The 21,451-nt window shown below is 36.8% G+C and overlaps 1 long non-coding RNA gene across 1 annotated transcript in view; it reads left to right on the forward strand.

The window, feature by feature from the left end:
• LOC111262033 (uncharacterized) overlaps positions 1 to 19,284 on the forward strand; it is a 28,378-nt gene extending 9,094 nt beyond the window's left edge. Inside the window, exon 2 of the long non-coding RNA XR_002681336.2 lies at positions 18,049 to 19,284. This is a non-coding gene — a long non-coding RNA (uncharacterized LOC111262033). The remainder of the gene's footprint in view (positions 1 to 18,048) is intronic.
• Positions 19,285 to 21,451: the final 2,167 nt, after the last annotated feature.

Raw genomic sequence — 21,451 nt, forward strand, 5'->3', positions numbered from 1 at the left:
GGCATAAAAAGCGCGCAGGGGTACACCACCGTGACATTTTCGGAAAGTGTACAACTGCGTTTTCACACCGAAACCGAATTTTTAGAATACTCCATAAATTGCGAAACAAAACGGCTTCAAAAAAGCAACTAATAGACCCACGCGCACATATGTCTACGTTGTTTTAGTACATGTGTATATAAAGGCATATGCGTTGTTGTTACCGATGTCCTACTGATGTATTTACAAAAATGTACCCGTCGTCAAAAATTGAGGTTATGATTGTTTGGCATCTGACGGTTTTGTAGCGTAAACTTAATGGCGCTCATATCGAGAGATTCTGCTTAGAGAGGAAAAGAAAAGATCGGAAATTTCTTTTTTCATATTCTAGATAATAGTAGTCAAGTTTTTGTTAACATAAAAAATAGTGGAATGATTGCCTTTGACCGTGAATCTATATTATTTACCCCATTTCATTTCTGAGGTGCTTAAATTCTGTTTCAACACGAGTGGTGATTGATGGGGTTTGAATGAGTCCACAGTGGGGATCCAAGATAGTGGGCTTAGTACATTTTATAAAGACATAGAAAAATAACAATAAATGCCCTTGTCATCGAAAGCAAACCAGAAATATCGACTTGTTTATTTAACTTATCAAAACGGGTCAGCATTAAAAGTTGAATTCAGTTTAGTTTGTTCCACTTCATCTCACAGAATGAAATCTATTATTTCTGTGATAAGGACATTGCTGCATTATTTAGGCAGAATAATGTGTGAAAACTCTTTTGTTTAGACTTAAATACTTCAATTATCCAATAGGAGTATTTAAGTCTAAACAACAAAATATTCAAATTATTACGTTTGTTGTTATCAAATAATAACACGACCGACATCCCATGCGATAAATCCATTTATAAAAAATCTTCTTTGAAGGTTAATTTAGATAGCTATTCAGTGCTAGTTTAGCTAGATTTAGTGTGACGGTCTCGCATTATTAGAATGCAAACTGACAACTCCTTAGATAGTTTAATCTTATGATAGACATCTAAGTCCACCGCTTGAAAGTAATTATAATTTTTTTAGCTTGTTATGGTACTATTAAGTACAGTTATCTCCGCAAAATACATAAAACAATAAGAGTTGGTTATTAAACGTGTTACACTATTTCGAGTTAAGAAACTACGTCAGAATTTTTTGTACCCTTACTTGGCCATAGACGATTGTATTCCTCCTATACAGCAAATGTAGTGCTTTCACATTAATTGCCTCGGATCGATCGAAATCCATAGTTTCAGCTAGTGGAATGTCCAAGGAGGTAATCAACCCTCGTTTGTCTCACGTACGATAATCACGAAATGGCCAAAACTGTATATGCTTTATTCTGTAAAAGTTTTTCAAGAACTGTTCTGCCATACGAAACTGGTATAAGATCTTACCCACCAAGCTGCTGTCACGGGTTGTCGTGATAGATTAAGCGGCTAAATAACTCGTAGAGATGTATTAAGCTCACATTGAATTCCTCGATTGGTTGTTGGTGCGTCAGGTCCCTTCGCGTCCCTCAAGATTCGTGACGGATAAAGGAGTGGCGTTTTAAGCGCTTTCGCCGTAAGTGAGCAAACGACGATCCTCAAACGAAAATTAATGCACCTTTGTGTAAATATCGCAACGATATGACGCTGTTTAAACGATGCCGTTATATGCTCAGTGATACTACTGGGACGGCAGGATGGAGGTAGTACACTGATTGTCTTCGAAGAATCCGATTTTTGTGTCTATATTTACGGTGAACAATAACCTATTGATGATATTGCACCATAAAAAGGAGGTAACTAAACTATATTAATGGCGCCGATCCTATATTACGACCCAAATATGAAATCGATTAGAAAATGATTTTGATCACTTTATGCTAGATGAGGTCTACCGGCATCTAACAAGGGTCGGATATTTAAACTACAACCTGTAGAGCCCAATACAGATGCAAAGGGAGTTTTACTCCGATGATGGCAGGATTTCGATAGAAATTGCATATACAAGTTTAATATTCCTTTTGTGTACGCTCGATCTCAATTACAAAATTATATTTATTCTATTTACAGCTGAAATAGACATCAACCTTATCGTCAAACTAAAGTTCAGTTTCTGACACGGTTTTATGTACGGTGATCAGTGGTTGCAAAAATAAGTTTTGAAGATGAAAGTTAAAGTAATAATAATTAGACAAATGTAGAAAGAACTGTTATTGATTAGTTATGTTCATGTCAATTTTTACGTAATACTAATGCTTAAAGAAGTATTACAATAAAATTCTTCATAATAGTCGTGCCTGCTTGCCCCTACAATACAATACAATGTACTTTTGCTAATGTTGACACAACCGGGTGATTTGCTGAATGTGGACTGATAACACCGCGTCCAGTAGAAGTGTCGTTGTGGGCGCGTATAGACGGTTTACAGGTCGCACCTGTTTGGTTTAATGCTTCTCGCGCCCCGTTGCAACAGCTGTTACCTGGAAATACATGGTGTAATGATATTGGCCGTATTGTCAAAGAGAATGGCTACTGCAAACGGCATTCCCGCCAAATAACGAAGTTCTTGTTGAGAGACAGATCATGTGTAAGGAAACTTTCTTTGCTCCCAGCGGGAAGAAGTTATAAAGGTAGAGAAAGTAAATGAGAATCTTACTTTAATTTCCTGTGTTTACGAAATAGCTTAGTATAAGATGTGAAAGAACGGACAATCTGCAAGATACATTCATAATATATATAAATTGTATAAAATTCGTGTGATATTGAGAGTGGTAAACTACTACACAGTTTATCTGAGAGGTTCCATAGGCAAGATTTTTAAAAAACAATTTTAATTACCACATTGACAAATCGCATTGATTTGCGTACGGCTCTCAGGTTTCAAACCAAAGACTCCAAAATAAGAATAATAACAATCATAATAATAATTATTATTATTACTTTACCGGTTTCTAATATACGATAATGACAATGTACTACAGTTGATATTTTGTGTCATCACAGCATTGCAGGCGAAAAAGAAAGACCTATGGATACAGTCAACGGGCTTGTACATTGTACCAGCCATTTTCTCAAATAATTACCACTATCGTATAATGATTGATGTTGCCATTAGAGTCTATACGGGAAGTATGCCATCGGACTATGATGAACATGAGTAGTAGCTTTAATTAGTACAGAATATACTTCTTAGGAAGAAATATTATTGATTTGGCTGGCGTGTTATAAGCTCAATGGAACTGTTGAATGTTTTATGTAATTTGCTGATTAACAACATAAAAATGAATGCCTAATTGTGTGTCACACATTTGCTCATAAATGTTTGATTAGCATAGTACGGTTGCAAACAATGTTTCCTAATGCAAGCAGCAATTATGGATTCATAATAAAAATACCCACTCAGAGCATACGCATACGATTTATGTCAAGCCTTTTGATGCGAAACGAGGAAGATACTCCTGCAACTAACAATCTAGACTTGTCCTATTCATAGGAGAACTGAGAATAAAGGCATTGTCAAGTTTATTGACAGCAGTTTCATTAGTGCCGGAACTTAAACACACCGTAAGCAATAAAACCAGGCTTATTTTTAGTGTAGCTTTTGTACAGTCAACTTAACAACTAAGTTAGTCGTAGCATAAGTCTAGCAGGGTAACAGCGTTGATATCCAGAACTAAAAGGTTTCTCTATCTGGAAAAGAAAGTGATTGAAGATTTTGGTAATAATACGTACAGGTTCATTAAATTGATTGTTTTTCCATGTTATGTATCAGATATTTAAACTAAACAAGTTCTTTCATGTATGCCTAACAAGCAACTAATCCGGGCATAGATCCTTTTCTGCGCCGAGCCTGAGCGCACATCTAACGGCACTTTTTTGTCTTATATCTCTGATCGGGTGCTTTAACGCCAGTTATGGTAAATACAATGAGTCATACATTTTGATGCCATTTCAGTCGAAGCGGCTTATAGCATGTTTTAGTGTATTTTTAAAAATTAATTCATTTGTAGCGCTTTTTGCTTTCCCACTGTGGGAACTAGTTGCCCAGATCACCTTTGCACTGTAGTACTGAGGACTTATTGTTACAAGAAAGTCACGCCGGAATGATTTTGTTAGGCTTACCGGGAATACCTTCAAGATCTTTTTATAAAACGATATGGTAATTGTTTGGCAAAGTTACGTAATCCTTGGTGCAAATTCAGTTAATGCACTTGAAGGTATGTAACTGTACAAAATTTACAGTATTAGTTAGTATATGAGTAATATCGGCCTTTGTTCGAACGAGGACGAAGCAGGTCTATTTTTAAGTTCCTGTAAGCCTGATACGGTCAAGGCAAACACTTAGGAAAAGACACGCGCTTTCCAGTGCGTGATGTATTATCCAGTTTTTTGCAAAAAGGTGACCATACTTAAGTTATCAAAATCTAAATTCGTAAAATTGTATGAATCGTCTGCAGTTACACCAGATATGCGGAGTTAATGCGAAGTGTGTTATCTCTCTTTATTGATCTGGCTGTCTGTTTGCTGGACCTCTCGTTTTAAGATAACAGGTTCTTACCTCATTATTCCTTCATTCGAAAAAGTCGACTTGTATCCATCAAATGGCTCAAATGGTTCAGCTCGTTGTGACCCCGTAGTGTTATCCTCATCAGTACTGTTCCCTAGATACTAGACACATTACACGGACGCATAACTTCGATCTGTGCCGAAGCAGCGTGTGTAGTACCTCTATCTAGCACCAATTTTAAGACGTCTTTCTTCATTTGAAGTTCTTTTGCGGTAAACAGATAGGCGAGATGAACGCAGGAAGGATGAAGTGTCACAGGAGCGCGACTTCGCAAAGGAAGGCATTATTATTACTATCAAACAGGCAACGAAATCTACAGAGAAATACATACTAGATGCACAAGAAGTGGGCTAATGTCATTCTGTCCGCCCTGGCCATCGTCGTAGTTGCTGCTGTCGTAGATTTTTGTCCCGTCGCTGATGTCGAACTGAAAAGTCATTGCCCGAACTCGATTGCCGTTTCATTTTTCGATTTTTCGTCAACTGTTGTTGACATACCCCTATTTCTGTGCAACGTACAGAAAGTCTTGTGGCAGTATCAGTCAATCTGTCTGTGTTCCCCTCATATATATGTACCCGACCCTTGGTTGAGCCAGAGAGGTTATTTTGTTCGGCGACGAGGGCGTGATGCATTTTCTGCGTTTACATTTGTGGTAGTTTCAACACGAAGCGGCAACATGCGTTCAGTGACGCCACGACGATTTTCCGCTTTTTTTGGTTGTTCTGTCGCTACGCCGTGTGGTACGTTGCTATAGATCGTTTGCCTCCTTTGGTTAGTTATGTGTTGAAATGTTTAGCGTGCATTTTCATCAGTCGATTTTTAAATTCTCACCACTAGAATATCTTTCTATTGGCATTAGGAGGATAGTCTTAGGATCAGAATATTAATGGCATCTGTATATAAGGAAAGAAGTAGTAGAAAAGGATACTGTCACAAAGATGATGAAATCGGACGGAAGGTAGAGGGAAATGAACAGACAGAAAAACAAGAAAAAGAAAAAAGCAGCAAGGAAAACGAATGTGTAGCGGAGAGAAGGGAAGAGGGAAGGAAAATGGTGGGGGAAAATAACACGAAATGGAGCGCGCACCTTTGCTTAAAACGCATTTTTAGCGGCGGCTCTTATCTAGGTGTCTTTGTTGTCCCTGCTATTGCTAGCGATTTGCTATCGCAGACGAAAACGTCGTATTCAGCTTTCGCTGATTTTGTGGAGGCCAAGATCTTGCCGATACTTCTTCGGGATCTGCTGCTATCGATGTAGACGTGCATATAGTACTTCGTTTGTTGTTTTCTGTTGTTATCTGTCACATGTTATTTTTGCTGATCAGGCCCCTGCGCGTATTTGTCTGCCGACCCGCCCTAAAACCAACCATCAACAGTCAACCACAGCTCTGTGCTGCTGGTTCTAGCTCTGCTTATATACAGCAGAGCAGTTCCAATAGTTGCTGAACGAAGATGACGGTGCTGAAGCCACATCATTGACATGTCCGAAACAACCGAGCCACAAGGTGAAGTGCGTAGTATTACAAACGTCGATCAGTCAGCAGCCGTAGCGTGCGCTGTGCCGCCGCCGGTAGCCCCCAAACGTTACTTGCTGTTGTCTGGATCATCATTATCATCAACGTGGCAATCATCACTACGATCAATGGCACCAATAGACGTCATCTCTGCTACCACTATTCTCGTGGTCGTTATCATTGTCGTCTGGTTATACCTCTCTCCCACGCACTATATATATATATATATATATATATATATATATATATATATACCCTGATTTCTTCATTTTTCCCCTTTAGGAGACTGCAACATACTATGCGTTGCTTCTTTTCCATGCTAGGGAGAATAGAAGAGGGAACGAAGACGATGTTTGCGTAGGAAATAGGGATAGGATCGTAATGTTTAATTCATAATAAAACGACCAGCACAAACATTACAACAGCGACAACAACTACGTCGGCGACGGTGGCGACCGATCACGGACGACGTTGTCTGTCTGCAGAAAATGGAAAACAACAGCAGAGTGATCCGCATTCTCAGTGTAAACAATGCACGATTTAAAACAAGTGCGTGTTTGTTGCAGATAATCTTTTTCTGCTGCTACTGCTGGTGCTGGTGCGATATTCGGTAACGGATGAAGGAGACGAACAATGAAGTCATAAAAGAATTGCGCACTGTAGTTCAGATGAAGCGTTTTAAAAAATAATGCGACCAAGAATGCTATATGCCATAAATTAGCATTTACTTTTCGTGTTACATCAACATTTATCTTTTTCGATTGTCTCTGTTTAGCGTTCGAAGCAGTTTTTCATAAAATCTAATTTCGTAATATCCATTTTACATTGTCGTACAAGCTTGGTTTAAATATTAGCATCAGATGGCTGCTTATAGACTATTTTTTTAGATGTGATCACAAAGTAGTCGTTTGTGGAAGTCAAACATACATTTATCCTCAAGAGACCGCTAGAAACGAAAAATGCATACATTCATGATAAATACGTGTTAAATTAACTTAACTAAAACAATGCTAATTATTTTAATGTTCTCAAGGAATGCATAATGTGATATTATATGTCATTTATATTATTAAAATTACAATCGATTTTCATAGCACCTCCCTATAGGCACATAAGAGATGACCGTGAGCAAATTTTGGTACCACATGTGTCGCTATTTAGTCTGATCTGAATTCTTCATTTAATTATCTTCACCAATAAGGAGAGTTGATCAAGATGTCTATATTTTATATCATTTTCCATTATGTCTCTAATGCTCACTTCCGCCTTCCGCTTCAGTATGCGATTAAAGAAAGAATCAATCTACGATTAATTTTACAACTGTTCCATACCTTCCCTGTCAATTATATATATATATATATATATTTTTTTTTTAGTGTGAAAGAAATATTTTGTTAGCGCAGCCCCACTCTTTTATGGTGATTTTTACAGTTTCATCTCAATAGATATATTTCTGCAACGCAAGACTGTCGTTGCAGTTGGAGGTGCTAAATAACAGGCAGCTCTTGCCTACCAGCTATGGCGGAGCTGTCAATTCTATAAGTACCTACAAACTTATTTGATGATCTGCGCTGCTGTTGTTATCTGCTGACCTGAACCACTTTACCACTTAGCTCGGCTACCACATGTAGCTGGATCTTAGTCAGATCGCTTGGAGCAACATATAAAAAACTTCTTAGGATATGTAGAAATGGTATTTTTTTATCTTGTTTTTGCTTGTTCATTCTAACAGCAACGGAGAAATTACTATGGTCGCAAAAACGTAAGTCTTACATTATAGTTATATGGCTTTAAAAATGATTGCTAACAGTACTCTGCATTTCAGCTCGGTGTACATGATAGCTAAAAAAGGACGGGTTTCCCACTAAAATAATAAGATGGTAATTCGAAATATTAACATTAGCGTGGCTCGTAACAGAATTACATGGTAGACAAGCATCAAGTTCTTATTGGATCGTAAGAATAATTGTCGTTGTTTCTACACCTGTAAAGGGAATGATCAATTCTGTCAAGTATTGTTTGTAGTAGTCAATAGTCACCATCATTAACGCCTTGATGCCAGTTTTTCGTCAGTTTCGTATTGAAACTGACTAGGTAAGTTAAGGAGTTGCAACTCTTTCGCTGGTCCTGAAGAGAGGTGCAAGACGAGGTTGTAAGAATTAAAAAAACTATCAGAAGACGCAAATGAAGAGTGTATGAGACAGAGTCAAAAGCGGAAGGGCAAGCAGTGTGTACCGCCTGCAACGGCTACGAAAGAACAATCGGGAAGAGACAAAAGGAAAAAAAGCAGTGACGCGTTCGTCCATTCACCCCGCTGTGTCTGAATTATGTATATTGTCGACTACGTCCTGATAGCGTAGGCAAAATCGCCTATTCTTGTTGATTGCAATACTGCCTGATAATGCCTAAACAAGCGGCCAGCTTTTTTGAGATGGATGAGCTGTGCATCTATTACGGCTCAGGACGATACATCAATGGGAGTATGTCACATTTAGGAGCGTAATCAAAACAATACAAATAGCTTCAATACGACCAAGCACTTTGGAGTGTCGTATTGTGTCAAAGTACAATCTGATCTCTGAGTTTTAACGCTACTTCGGCTGAGTCTATTAATAACTATTGTATTATAATCTTCAGTTATTGTTTAGAAAACATTATTTTAGTACAAGCGACACTTTATTCGATTGAGGTTTCGACCACGAGTCATTGGTAGGACTACAATGTTTAATTTTAGCCGAAGAAAGCTATTAAATTAATAATTCTATGATAAGCATATATATTGTAATCTCTATTCAGAGCACACAGTGTTTAATTACATGTAAGCATGAGGCGCAAAATCAAATTCTTGTTAGCGCACTCGATGCACGTAACTTAAGTGACTCTTACCGTCATTATTATGTATGCGTTTAGTACATGACCACCTTCAAACACCCTTCAGCAGACAAACGCAAGATAAGAAAGATGTAAGTGGACGCTGCAATACGACTTATAGCTAAAGTAGTAATCTTGAAGTTTAGAAGTAACGATGCCACAGTTAGTAGATTGATTTACGGAACACGAGTTTCGAAATTGTACCGACTTACGATATTAGGTTGGTGGCTAAACACAACAGAAGTCAGCTTTTTATTTTAATTTAAACCAAATCTACACGATTTACTAATTTGTTCAATTTTGGCATCGTTAAGTCGACAACATTTGTAGTAGAGGCGTAAAAATAAGCAATAAGCCTCACACAAAGCCCTAGACCATATTTTATCCGTTAATTGTCGTACACACAATCAGTACAGGATAATATAGGCGAAGTGTACTAATAGCTTTTCTAAAATATAATACGAGCCAAATTAAGTATAAAGTTATGTTTTCAACATAAGCTTGCGTTTTTTAGTTCATTTTATGTACTAACATTTGATTAGTAAATATATTTTATTAACAAAAGGAAAGTTTGCCTGATTCGGTACAGTGTTGCTCGCTTGTAGCGTTGGTTGCCTCTTCTATCTAATTAAAAATTTCTACCAACTCACATCTAAAAGAATCAAATCACAATATATAGGTTTCGGGCATTCTCTAGATTAGTATATATACACATACAGACTTCCTTCGATTCCACACACTAATAATATGGTCCTGCAAACAAACTATATTGGATATGTTCCACGCCTTGTTAGCCTGTTATAATAAACCTTAACTGACTGCCTCTAATTCAAATGCTGCGGATAACCATGTTAAAATCATACTAGGCCTTATTTGGCCTTATACTATTGGATACTATGAGGCTAAAAATTGTTATGCGTATGTAACATTGTGCTTGAATGGAAGATTATTTGGTTTTCAAAAACATCAGATAGTTGCTATTATTTGATAATGGTATGTTTGAGAACCTGGATAAATCTACGAGTCGTAGCGGGGCCTTCCTGTAGTGGTAAATATTATACTACTGTGGTATTGAACACCAATGAATTACTTAGTTTATGGCTGATCGACACAGCGCATCAAGTTTTATGACACTAGGTCTAAATAGGGAGACAAAACAATTGTGGTATTAATAATTGACAAAACTGAAGACGATCAAAGCGAAAGAACAGCGTGGTGCTTGTAGTTCTTTTTAGCGGCACAGGCGGCGTGTAACTTTCGAGCTCGCGAAACCATTTGAAAATCTAAAGGCAGTAGTAGCATAAAGTGCTATGATGAAGCGCCTTGCTTGCCGGATCTGTTGTCGCAGAGCATTTGCCGTTTTTGACATTGTCGTTTTATTACATATTATCATTATTATTATTACCTAAATGTTCAGATGTAAATATATGCACACATACACGCGCAGCTAAGAATTAATGGTTCATTATATAATATGGCACTAATTGAAAAAGCTGAGAAATAGAGCTTTCAGTTAGACGACGACAGGCATTAAAAGTTAGTCAGTGTCATATCCGTGATATAACAAACATAAAACTAAGGCTAACCGACTTACCTTAGGAAATCGATCGACATATTCATTACTGTTGCCACTGCTGTTATCGCTATGAGATCATCGATGCACGCCTCCATAGAATCATTGTCGCGTTTTTAGTCTTTACGGGCCCGTCTGTCGTGTGCTAGTGTACATTATGATGATCAGCGCGGCTCGGACAACCTCCGGCCTTTGGTTGGGACAATACATGGGCATTACGCAATTTGTGTGATTAATAAAGTTATTATAACTATTATATGTAATAGAATAATGACTTGCATCCGATTGTTTCGTCAGAGTCAAGTCAGAGCGCTGAGTACCGTAACAACAATAACTTATTAACTTAACTGGTATTAGATGAGATTTCTTAACATGGTCGCGCAGTTTGAGTATCATAATTCTCGATGCAGTTATTCTACATAGGCGCATTATTTTTTTGCGCTGTTGTAGAAGCAATGCAAGAGCACAGAATCGTTGAGGCCATACGTGGATGCATAGTCGCCAGTCGACATATATATGATAACTCATGTATTCCTGTGCTTAACTCGTTCTGTTTTCTTCTTTCGGTAAAAAGATGAATGAAAAACTGTGAAAAAGTATTAACGACCATTGGAAAAACGATAACAAAGTTGTACTCTCTTTTTGTTTTATGAAATCAGGTGAGTGACTATTCCCGATGGCTGATAACGTGAACTACTAATGAGCACTACACAATTATATATTATCACTATAACACCAACAGAAGTAATCTTAATATAGTAGGGTTTTTGGCTGTTATAAACTCCTGCAATTTCAGGACTTTTAACTTGCTATGAACCGAAGGTTTAATTAAGATAGAATTACGCTATGTATAGCGTATTTCTACGACACTTTAACGAAATTACTCCTACTAATATCGCTGATATTAAGAAGTTATCAGCAGATTAAAAAAAACGCTTTTGTTTAAGTTCTGAATTGAAGTTGTCATTGTGGTGGATGTTAGTTATGGTAAACAAACGCGATCATCAAGAATGACATTTGTAGCACATACAAAAGGTCCGGATTTATATGCCTCATTTTGTACATATACAATGTACGAATAACCGTCTAATGTAAATACATTTACTGGTTTTGACTAATACATGCATACGTATCATGTGCTTTACCTATCTACCACAAGAAACAGTTAAAACTTATGTTCTACTTTGTGTTCTTTAAAACGAAGTTATTTTCTTTGTTTGGCGGGGTTCTTAAATTCCGTAACTCATTTGTTTCGCCTGAGAAGGCTGTCACTGTTTCGATCACATACGTAGACATATGAGCTTCGAAATGCATCGAATATTCTCACGCATGTCTCAGTGTCGCATTATGGAAGACATGCTCCTGTTTGCTCACGAAGATTTCGTCTCTCTATCGCTATGCATATATATATGTATGTCTACATATATGTGTATATATATATATATATATATATATATATATATATATACCAAACTTACAGCAGGGGCTCATAAAAGACTGTGTTAGATTAATCCGACTTATTAGTCGCATCTAATTCAAGTGACTGTGTTTTGTGTGTGACTTTTCAGATTTATATAGCAGATAATCTTTTCCTAGATGTTAGATAAGTTAAGTGAAACTCGCAAAAACGATCCTTTATAATTAATTGTTTACTAACAAGCTAGATAGGTAAAAGATAAATATTCATATACTATAAGTTCACATAAAGTTTTGCCGCGCAGCGTAAAGCAGGCTTTAATGGCAAAAATACTGACACATCGACAAATTGAATTTTTATGAAAAAATTATAAGGAGCAATGACAGTATGCATCGTTCTCTAAAACCTATTTGACCGCACTTTAACTTGTATGACTACCGTAGGTATGCCTAATTTTAGCACAAATTCGCGTCAAAATTCATAGTAAATTCTAATCCATGGTGTGATTACTTGCAACGTGGTGCATATGTTGACAATGCTGTTTTACCTGAACGATGCCTAATTTGCTAATAAGGTTGTCAAAGCAATCACATGTAATACTTTGTTGCAAATAACGAAAATGCAATACCTTTTATGCTTTAACTTGTTAAGCTTAATTGTGCTCTGATACCCCTTAGTGTTTTCGATTTTTCTGTAAAATTAGCGTCATTCCGCCATCCTCATATATACACTAAAAATAGTCTCTCATTGGGCGCTTGGGCGGTCATCTAAGTCAATTTAACGCCTTCTATGAAGTCTGATTTACTCGTACTGTGCCATTGAAAATGTAGCATTCAAGCAGGTAAAGCCCTCATGAAAGAATAAATTGCTTCTTGCTTTTTTATCGTTCAATAAAAGTTTAATAAAATTCAAAAAACATATTTGGCTGACACATATAGCTCCACCTTTGGAAATCTGGAGGAACGTAACAACGCCAACTGCATTAGATTTCTGACCTGTACGTTTTAAAAATTCCGAAAGTTTAATAACATTCAAATTTAATTTCTTGTTTGAAAAAACCAAGTGGCTTTTATAGCCCCTATTGCATGATGCCCTATCCTGCTCTTCATATATATATCTTTTTTTATTTAAAGAAAACAAAGTTATCGTTACGCTGAGTTCCTGCTTATCACATTTCTGAAATTTTAGTGTAATTTGCAGATTCACGAAACTTTGTACACAAAACATATATCGTAACCATTGTGGGATATTCACTGGATTATTAAAATTTAGTCAGCGAGGTTTTCCTTTAAGCTTTGGAATAAATAAACTGTTTGGTGCTCGACTGTGCTCACATACTAATGGCTCATTAAGCAGTTTATGAACTTCTTGACTAGTAATTGTATGCTTCCGGTTACATTGTGGATGAACTGAAATTACCGAAGTTCACAGGTGAATTACGTGTTTGGCATCTAACAGTTGGTTTTAATAATATCGGAGTTACAAATGATACGAGGATAAACATACATAGTGTCATTTGCTACGTCCATTGTCTGCTAAATAGGGAAATGGTTTGTTCCGAGCGTTAATGTTCGCCTGTAGTATCTAAAACGGACGTGTTATTCGGGTCTTACTACCTTTAGCATGTTTAGTGACGTAAGCGTGTGCGCTGTAATTGTTGTGATCTTAGCTGTGACCATTATGAATTTGTTAAATGTTATCGTATATTGTTCGTCTCTGCTGTTGTTGTTGTTGTTGTTGTTGTTAGTCTCGTCTTCTTTAAGATGAAGAACAGAGCAGTGGTGATGCCCCTCCTTTTGAACGTTCAGTCTCTCTCCCCATATGCGTTATGTTGTGATCTCATCGTGGGATGACTGCTAAACAACAACAAGTGAATCTAAGCGGCTTATGCAGACCAGTAATTTTAGTGGTAGCGTTCAGTACGTGGGTTGGTACCCGCCGCCATCGCTACCCGCGCAGTTTTTCTTGTTGTTCTTACGAATGATGCTACCACTGTTGTTGTTGTCGATTCAACAAAAGGATAATCCCAATGAGCAAAAACGGTAGATACAGGTGTGAAAGTTATTGAGAAAAAGAGAGAGATAAAGGGAAAGGGAAATGTATAGAAAAAGGAATGGTAGGAAAGGGAGAACTTTAATACATTTAAATGACAAATTGTAATTTGGCTTGTTTAAGATATTAATATTGTGCTTTTTTGACGGTTTTTACGTTATGCTGATAAATATAGTTTTCGAATGACTTGCAGACATACGTAAGTAGCTCTTATTGTTATCGTTGTTCGTCCATTTTTAATTTTATAGAGTACCTGCTTATCTATTTGTTTAGTGCATTTAAAAATTATTATCTGCGACGAATAAGCATTGCAGTATTTACTACAGAAACTTGCTAGCCGAAAACGTTTCCGATCTGTCGCTAGTTTGAGTTGTGTTGTAAAAATAAGATCGTGGACAGTAACGTATCGTCATCCCAACATTCTAAAAAATATTTTTGAATGATAAAGGTTCGTTGAAAAAAAAAGAAAGTCTAAAAAACTTTAAATAAACGTAGTCCTGACATCTTAATGCATTGTCACCCACTGTCCGCTGAAGGACAAATTCTATAAAATTTTAGTGAATAGAGTAAGCTGCGTATTCGAAAAAGTTCCGCACTTGACCCTTATAAAAACCCTTTGTATGAGACTAGCATGGGGCCAAGGCTACCTGTTACATCCACAGACTGGCCTTGGACCTTTAGGACCTAAGAATCACCTCGCATCTAGTAGGAAGTTTTACAAGTTCATGTAGACACAAACGATGAAAAAGATTTGCAACAGTTCTTATTCTCGTGTGAATGATAACTGATATATAGCTTCGCAAATTGTTTGTTACCCGAGAGACTTTGTCATATCCCATAGGGAACGGTGTATTACTAAGGTGTGATACGCTGAATGGCAAAAATTATTGCAAGCATATCGACTTACAATTATCAATGCAATTTCACGAAAGTCAACAAAAACATGCATGACATCCTTCATCCTTAATACAGATTTTCTTCTCAGCTCAACAGCTAGCAACACGACCAATGGTAATATTTATTATCTACCAGTGCTAAAGGCATGTTATGGTGTTGTATACTTGCACGATATATATATATATATATCTCGTAAAAAGGCGCGAAGAGGAAGACGGACTTTCGTGCTCAAATTCTTCAAATATCGCGCTGCTTTTTTTCCGTTAGCGATGCCGTCAGCAACAACATCAACGCATGCGTTATTTTTACTGACCATGCGAATTACATCTTTACGAGTCACAGGTGTTTAATCCAGTCCTTATCAGAGGAGGCCGTGAAATCGTTTGAAGTTGAATGAAGCAAAATGCTTAAAAGAACATCTATTCATTTTTGGTTACGCCGTCAGATAGGATCTTCATGCCGATTGCTTCTGCAATTAACCAACAGAAGAAACGATACAAATCAAAAACAAACTTCCACCAAGCTACTGAACCGTCCGTATGTCTTTCCACGTTCAGTCACGAGCAAGCAGTCACTACAGACCTCATTTTGTACCCCTACTATTGCACTACAGCAAAATTCTTTCAAAGATTTCACTAATACTATTGACTTTCTGTTGCTTTTCCAACTGGCTCAGTTCGATGTCGACGATGAACTGTCGTCTTAATCCAATCGTGTATCTTCTTGTATTGTGATTTAACTGTGATGTGCATCATTAGACAGTATCTAAACACCATATACGTGACTAGATAATGCATTGTGCGTCACATGCGCGATAGTTAGACAATATTTTTAGTGTATTCTCTAATAAAGTCCAATGGCCATTGCGGATAAATTTCTTTGGTGAAAATCTCTAGGCTGAGGGACGTAGTGATTAATGATAAGTACATTTTGTACTGTTTAACATGTACTGCTAACTTAAACATATACTGTTTAAGTACATTTTTTCTCTTTGGGATCAGGAATTAATACGTTCTGTAATTGCACGAATTTAATTATTTAACTTTGCACGTGTCAAAAAGGATTTATATTCATGATAAGAGGTTTTTTCTTCAAGCAATAGCAAACTTAGCTGAGCAAAGCGTGTGCTTTGTGAAGAGTAAGCTTACGAAAAAAATAATTGTAAAAGGTTAATGGCAGTAGTTTAGTAGTCAGATTTGTATACAAAAACAAGTATAGGCTTAACTGTATTTTGAAACGCTCATAAGTGGTGACCTTAAAAAAGATACTTTTAGTAGAAAAATCATATATCTTATTTGAGGTGATCCGGGACAAACTACACCGAAGAAAATTAACTAAAAGATAGACAAATTTTTATTTAATAAACTTTTCATTGGTTTCGAAAATGTGTGAATGAGAAGCTTTAGAGAGAAAAAAAAGGACTTATTCAATAAGACGATTCTCTCTTTCGTTTTCATATCTCTCAATCATGATCAACGCTTCAAATATTTCATGTCTTTGTAGGTTTCCACTTTGATGTAATCTGTAGGTACAATTATACCTGTAACATAACGTTAATAATAAAGAAAATTTTGCAAGCATCGAGACCCGCTTAGCAGTAGGATAACCTTGATAACTGGGAAGCCAGTTGTTTAAGTTTTTCATTACTATTATTATTAAGTGCAAGTCATGATGTAGGATCGATTTTCATATTGGTCATACGATATCAAAGGTTTTCGTGATTAACCTGCAGGATATCAACGAAGTGAGCTTGCTGATTCACTTGAAAGCAGCTCATGATTGCGTACTTACTAAGTGCTAGCCAGTCGTTATATACTGATGCTGCTTCCACACTATCTGTAAATCCTATTAGTTGGTATCCTTTCATGAGTGGGATCTTCGTACCACGAACACCATTCCCACGCGCAGCTTCAAAATATAGACCAAGTTGTATTAGAAGAGAACTGTTGGTCTCCTCGAGCTAGTAAGTTGAACTGAATCGTCCTTTCGATAGCTTAATCTCTTCTATGTATCATGTAAGCATCATATCTGCTAAAAAGTAGCAGTTACATCCGGCTCTTATGTGATAGCGTGAGCTTAACTGATAAATAACAGATTAGATGACGGAAAAGTACAACCGTTTGCACAGTGGACTTCTAATAAGGTCAGCTCAGCCTTAAAAAAAATTGCGTAAACGTGGTCTATTACCGACCATTTTTGTCGTCATCTTCAGAAGGGTAAAATTATAAATTCGTATTTGTATCTACACAGTAAAATTATGGAAATAGAATCATTGTGCCGAAGTCGTAGTAGACAGTATTTGTTGCTGTGTCAAACAGTTAGAATGCAGCTTGACAGAATTAAGAGTGCAAGATTAAGCTAGACAAAAGCTGAAGCAGGTAAAAGAGGGAATAAGCCCGTTAGGTTTAATACGGAAGTAGTTGAGAGAGTAGTAATCTATGTTATTTTCCATAGCCAATATAACTGAGGAGCGAGCTTAGTTTACCCTATTGCCCATTATCTGAAATAAGGACTGTAAAAATTAAGGTCACTTAAAGCATTTAATCCAGACCTAATAAACGGGGGTAATCAGAACTATGGTCTCCTTGAATTGCTGGAATCGTACCATTTCGAGCAAATGCAACGCCGATTTTCGAGGCAGTCTCTAGACTATTATCAGATTATTAGATATAAGGTTATGCCTTTATAAAAACTGTTTAGAGTGTATTATATCATAGTAGGCAAGATACAACTCCAGGCTATAAGTGCAGATTGTTCGTCTATTACCTGTATTATTATAGAAGTATATGTTTGAAAGCGTAGTTTGAAGAATGGCAATAGTTGTGAAACTCGCTTTGTAGCTGTAACTCTCGACTCGGTGATAAGGTGTTGTAATACGAATGTTCTTAATTAAATTTCCGATTGCCGCTAAAAATAAGAGAACTATTGACCGAAAGTTGTCTGTTGCGATTACATTCAAACCTACTAGACGAAAAAAAATTGTTAATCTCGAGAATCGATTTTACGAAATGTAAGGAAAAAACGTATTTGAATAGGTACACAATTTGGTTCAAATGTAAGATACCGGATGAGGCTGTGATATTGACATAGAATATATGTTTTATTAGTTTTCTTGATAAGCAAGCTGACACGGTCCCTATCCGTTTCAGGTGATTTCATCTCAAACGAATCGAAGATGTCAAACGGGTTGGCACTGCCGGTTCGGTAAGAAAAATAATAGCATATGGATGAGAAAAACGCCTATAATTCTTACGTCATCACTCAGGCACAGTGTCTTCGGGATAAACCAGGGCACGTTTTTGAGAACTGTTTGTTGGTTATGCTCGCTCATCTCTTAAGCTTGATGCTTTAGTTATTTCTCAAATAAAGAGACTAATTGATGATAGCTAAATAGTAACCAAAGAATCAATGTGAGCGAAGAATAGCGGTTTTTAAAGGAAATGGGGGAGAGAGAAACGCATATGTACCAAAACGAAAAGTACTCATTGTAAAAATTCCGTAACTAATTTAAGGGGTACAAAAATTTTGTTTTTGACAATCCCGGTGATTCGCCGACTAGGATTAGGATGACGTCTGAACGATAATTTGAATTGTTCACAAAAAAGGTTGAAACTTTTCGGGAAAAGTGGAACAGAATGATGTCGATTTTATTTGCCCTAGTCTCTCTCTACGTTCTCAGTGCCGCACTCAGTGAAGCTAGTATCAAACTGCTACACTTCTTTCAGGAAAGCACATCTGCTATTAAAGAAATTTGTTTGAATATTCTAAAACCTCTACTGAAGCTATAGGTTACTTCTCTGTCGAGTAGTAGGCCATGCGTGGTTCTGTAAGATGGCGCACCTGCTTTTCAGATCAGAGCAGTGTAAACTGGGCTGTCAGAAACTGTAGGCATGTTCCAGGACAAGAACGTCTCGAGCGCTTTATAACGCAGATTTTAAATTCATTGCGTTCATTACTATGCATGGGCTGTAATCGAGCAAAAGTCGAACAAGTTTTGACGTGGCAACGTTGACGTGCTGATTACCGCTATTAAAAGGGGATTAAAAAATAAAACCCGAGTACGGGCTGACTTGTGACTGGTTTGAGCTAGAATTAAAATTAAGAACTCGGTTAAATGGTACTTACGTTTTTTAAACACATGTTCCGTCAGGGATGTGTTTGTTAAGAGACGCAAAAATTGGTTTATCCCAACATATCTCGATTGCCCTGTCTGTATTACACATCATCACAAACCGGTATGGCTTCTACTGCCTCTAGTGTATTCTAATATGGATATCACGACCGGAATTTGAATAAATGAAGGCCTATTGCTATCTATTGGCAAGGAATTTTTTGCTATTATGTATCTTCATATAAAGCAATAAAGCTTTCTTTTTTATTATTATTCTGTGACATTTTTTCTGCAGTTTGTTTTATATGGAATGTTATACATCTCTATTAGCGCAATCTTCGATCGGTATACACATTCTTTCTAAATAAGCCCAAGCAAAATACAGTAACGATAATAGTTGACAAGTTTTTCTTACGGCTGTTTCTACTTTTGACAAACCGACTTCTATTGTAGCTGCTAAATTACCCTTGCCTTTTCCTCGTCGAATATTTCGAATGTCAACGGATATGTGGGGATACAAACGCTTGATGATGATGCACATGGCAATGTTTTCACGACTTATGGCGATACACCCTCAGATATCTACAAATCATAATCGTGAAGCCTAGATCGTGTCATATGAACAAATCAGACAAGCTAGATACTACAAATTGATCGTAATTAAATTAACGGCCCTAGAAGTATACAATAACTATCTGATAGTTTTGCAGTTGGTTGTTAGCGGTGAACTCATTCCATGTAACGAACACGTTTTCGTATCCCTGATGTCGGTATGAGTCTATAATATGACATGCAGTAAAAAAGTACAGCAGATTTTTTCGTTGGCCAAGGATCAACTCGTACCTAGCTGTCTGCTATTCGCACAGCGAATTTCAAATAATTTGTACGCATGCTTAAAATCTTCTAAATGCTTTGGAAGAAGTGACTTTTAGCTAAGCTATGTCTTTTTTTTTAGAAAATAAAACTAAAATATTGATACTCTTACGCATTTGTGCCAATACCTGCAGAAGGCCCTTGGAGATTAGAATATGAATCAACGTCGAGTGTATAAATAGTGCCGATGGTTTTGTAACCGACAAGAAGGCCTTAAAAGCAAGCTTTATTTTTAACGGTCTACTATATCACGACACGTACGGCCGGGGACGTAAATGAAAGCAAAACTATTCGTGCTAAATAATTCATGCCAAATCGTCTATAGCAAGTTTCAAGACGAAATAGACATCTTGCACAAGCTATGTCAAATTATTTTGAAAGTCATTCGGTGGAGAAAAGACTCACAGTAAACGATCGTGCTGAAAGGTACGAGTCGAAGCATATACGCAAATGCAAATCCTGTCCTTAAAAAATCTTAATTAATTAAGTAAATCTCTAATGCAGCAGTGTAGTCGTTTGAGTATCGTTTACCAAATGACTCCGGACCGAAGAAGCTGCAAGAGCTAGAATAGAAACCAAATTCATTCTTATTGCCTGTTTATACGGTCAAAGGTTCTGCATTATTATCATTATTGAGAAGTTTTACTGTCGTTAAAAAATATTACTAACAAAATTTGAGCAAGGTGCATGGTACCTTGCGCACAAAAAAACTGAACTTCGTTATAATAAGTTGTTGGCTCTTTCGCACTGGCTCATATGTCGCTGCTTGTACCGCGTTTTTTTTGCAAAAAAAAACAGGCGTCCGTGTTACCTTGAACTCTGTATTTATTAGACCTACGCCCCTATGACTTTCATTTTTGGCGAAGATAAAGAACTATGATTGGAATTACCGAAAGAAACGAAGGCAGAGATACGATGGAGCTCGAAAATTCTTTTAATGATTTAAAAAACATTACCACTGAATTCAATGGGTTGAATTCCATGGAGATTATTTCACACCGGGCAATTGAGAATGAACGACCAAGACGTATCCAATTAATAAATATCCAAATCGATACCTCCTCGATTTAATGTGATTTTTGTTTGTATGCTATTCAGCTACTCGTCCCAATAGTAAAATGTATTTATATTGTATTTGTAAATGTTTCCACGCAGCTGTGTGCATGTCTGATAAGTATGTCTGTGCATGAACCTATGCACATAAATCGTGTGTACCCGGTCGCTCATTTAATTCCTTCTCTATGGATTTGCGTGTACGTTATATCTAAGGCACTGAATGGTCAGTCAGTGAGTCGCTGTTTGAACAATTTTCAAAAAAGTAATTATTTCAATAATAAAAATTAAACCTAATAATAAATAGATTGTTTATATTAATGCTACTGACGAAAAATAAAAAAAAGTATATTAGATTGCGCAAAACATACTCCTATTAAATTTAAAATATTTAATTTAGAAAAAAATACTACTATTTAAAATTATAAATATGTCCTTTCAAATGAAAAATAAATCGTTAAAATGTTTCTATCGTGTTTTTGCTCGATATTTCTCTTTATTGCTATCGTTCCCTA

The sequence above is a fragment of the Varroa jacobsoni genome, unplaced genomic scaffold, assembly GCF_002532875.2.
Source record: "Varroa jacobsoni isolate VJ856 unplaced genomic scaffold, vjacob_1.0 scaffold_622, whole genome shotgun sequence".
Lineage (NCBI taxonomy): Eukaryota > Metazoa > Arthropoda > Arachnida > Mesostigmata > Varroidae > Varroa > Varroa jacobsoni.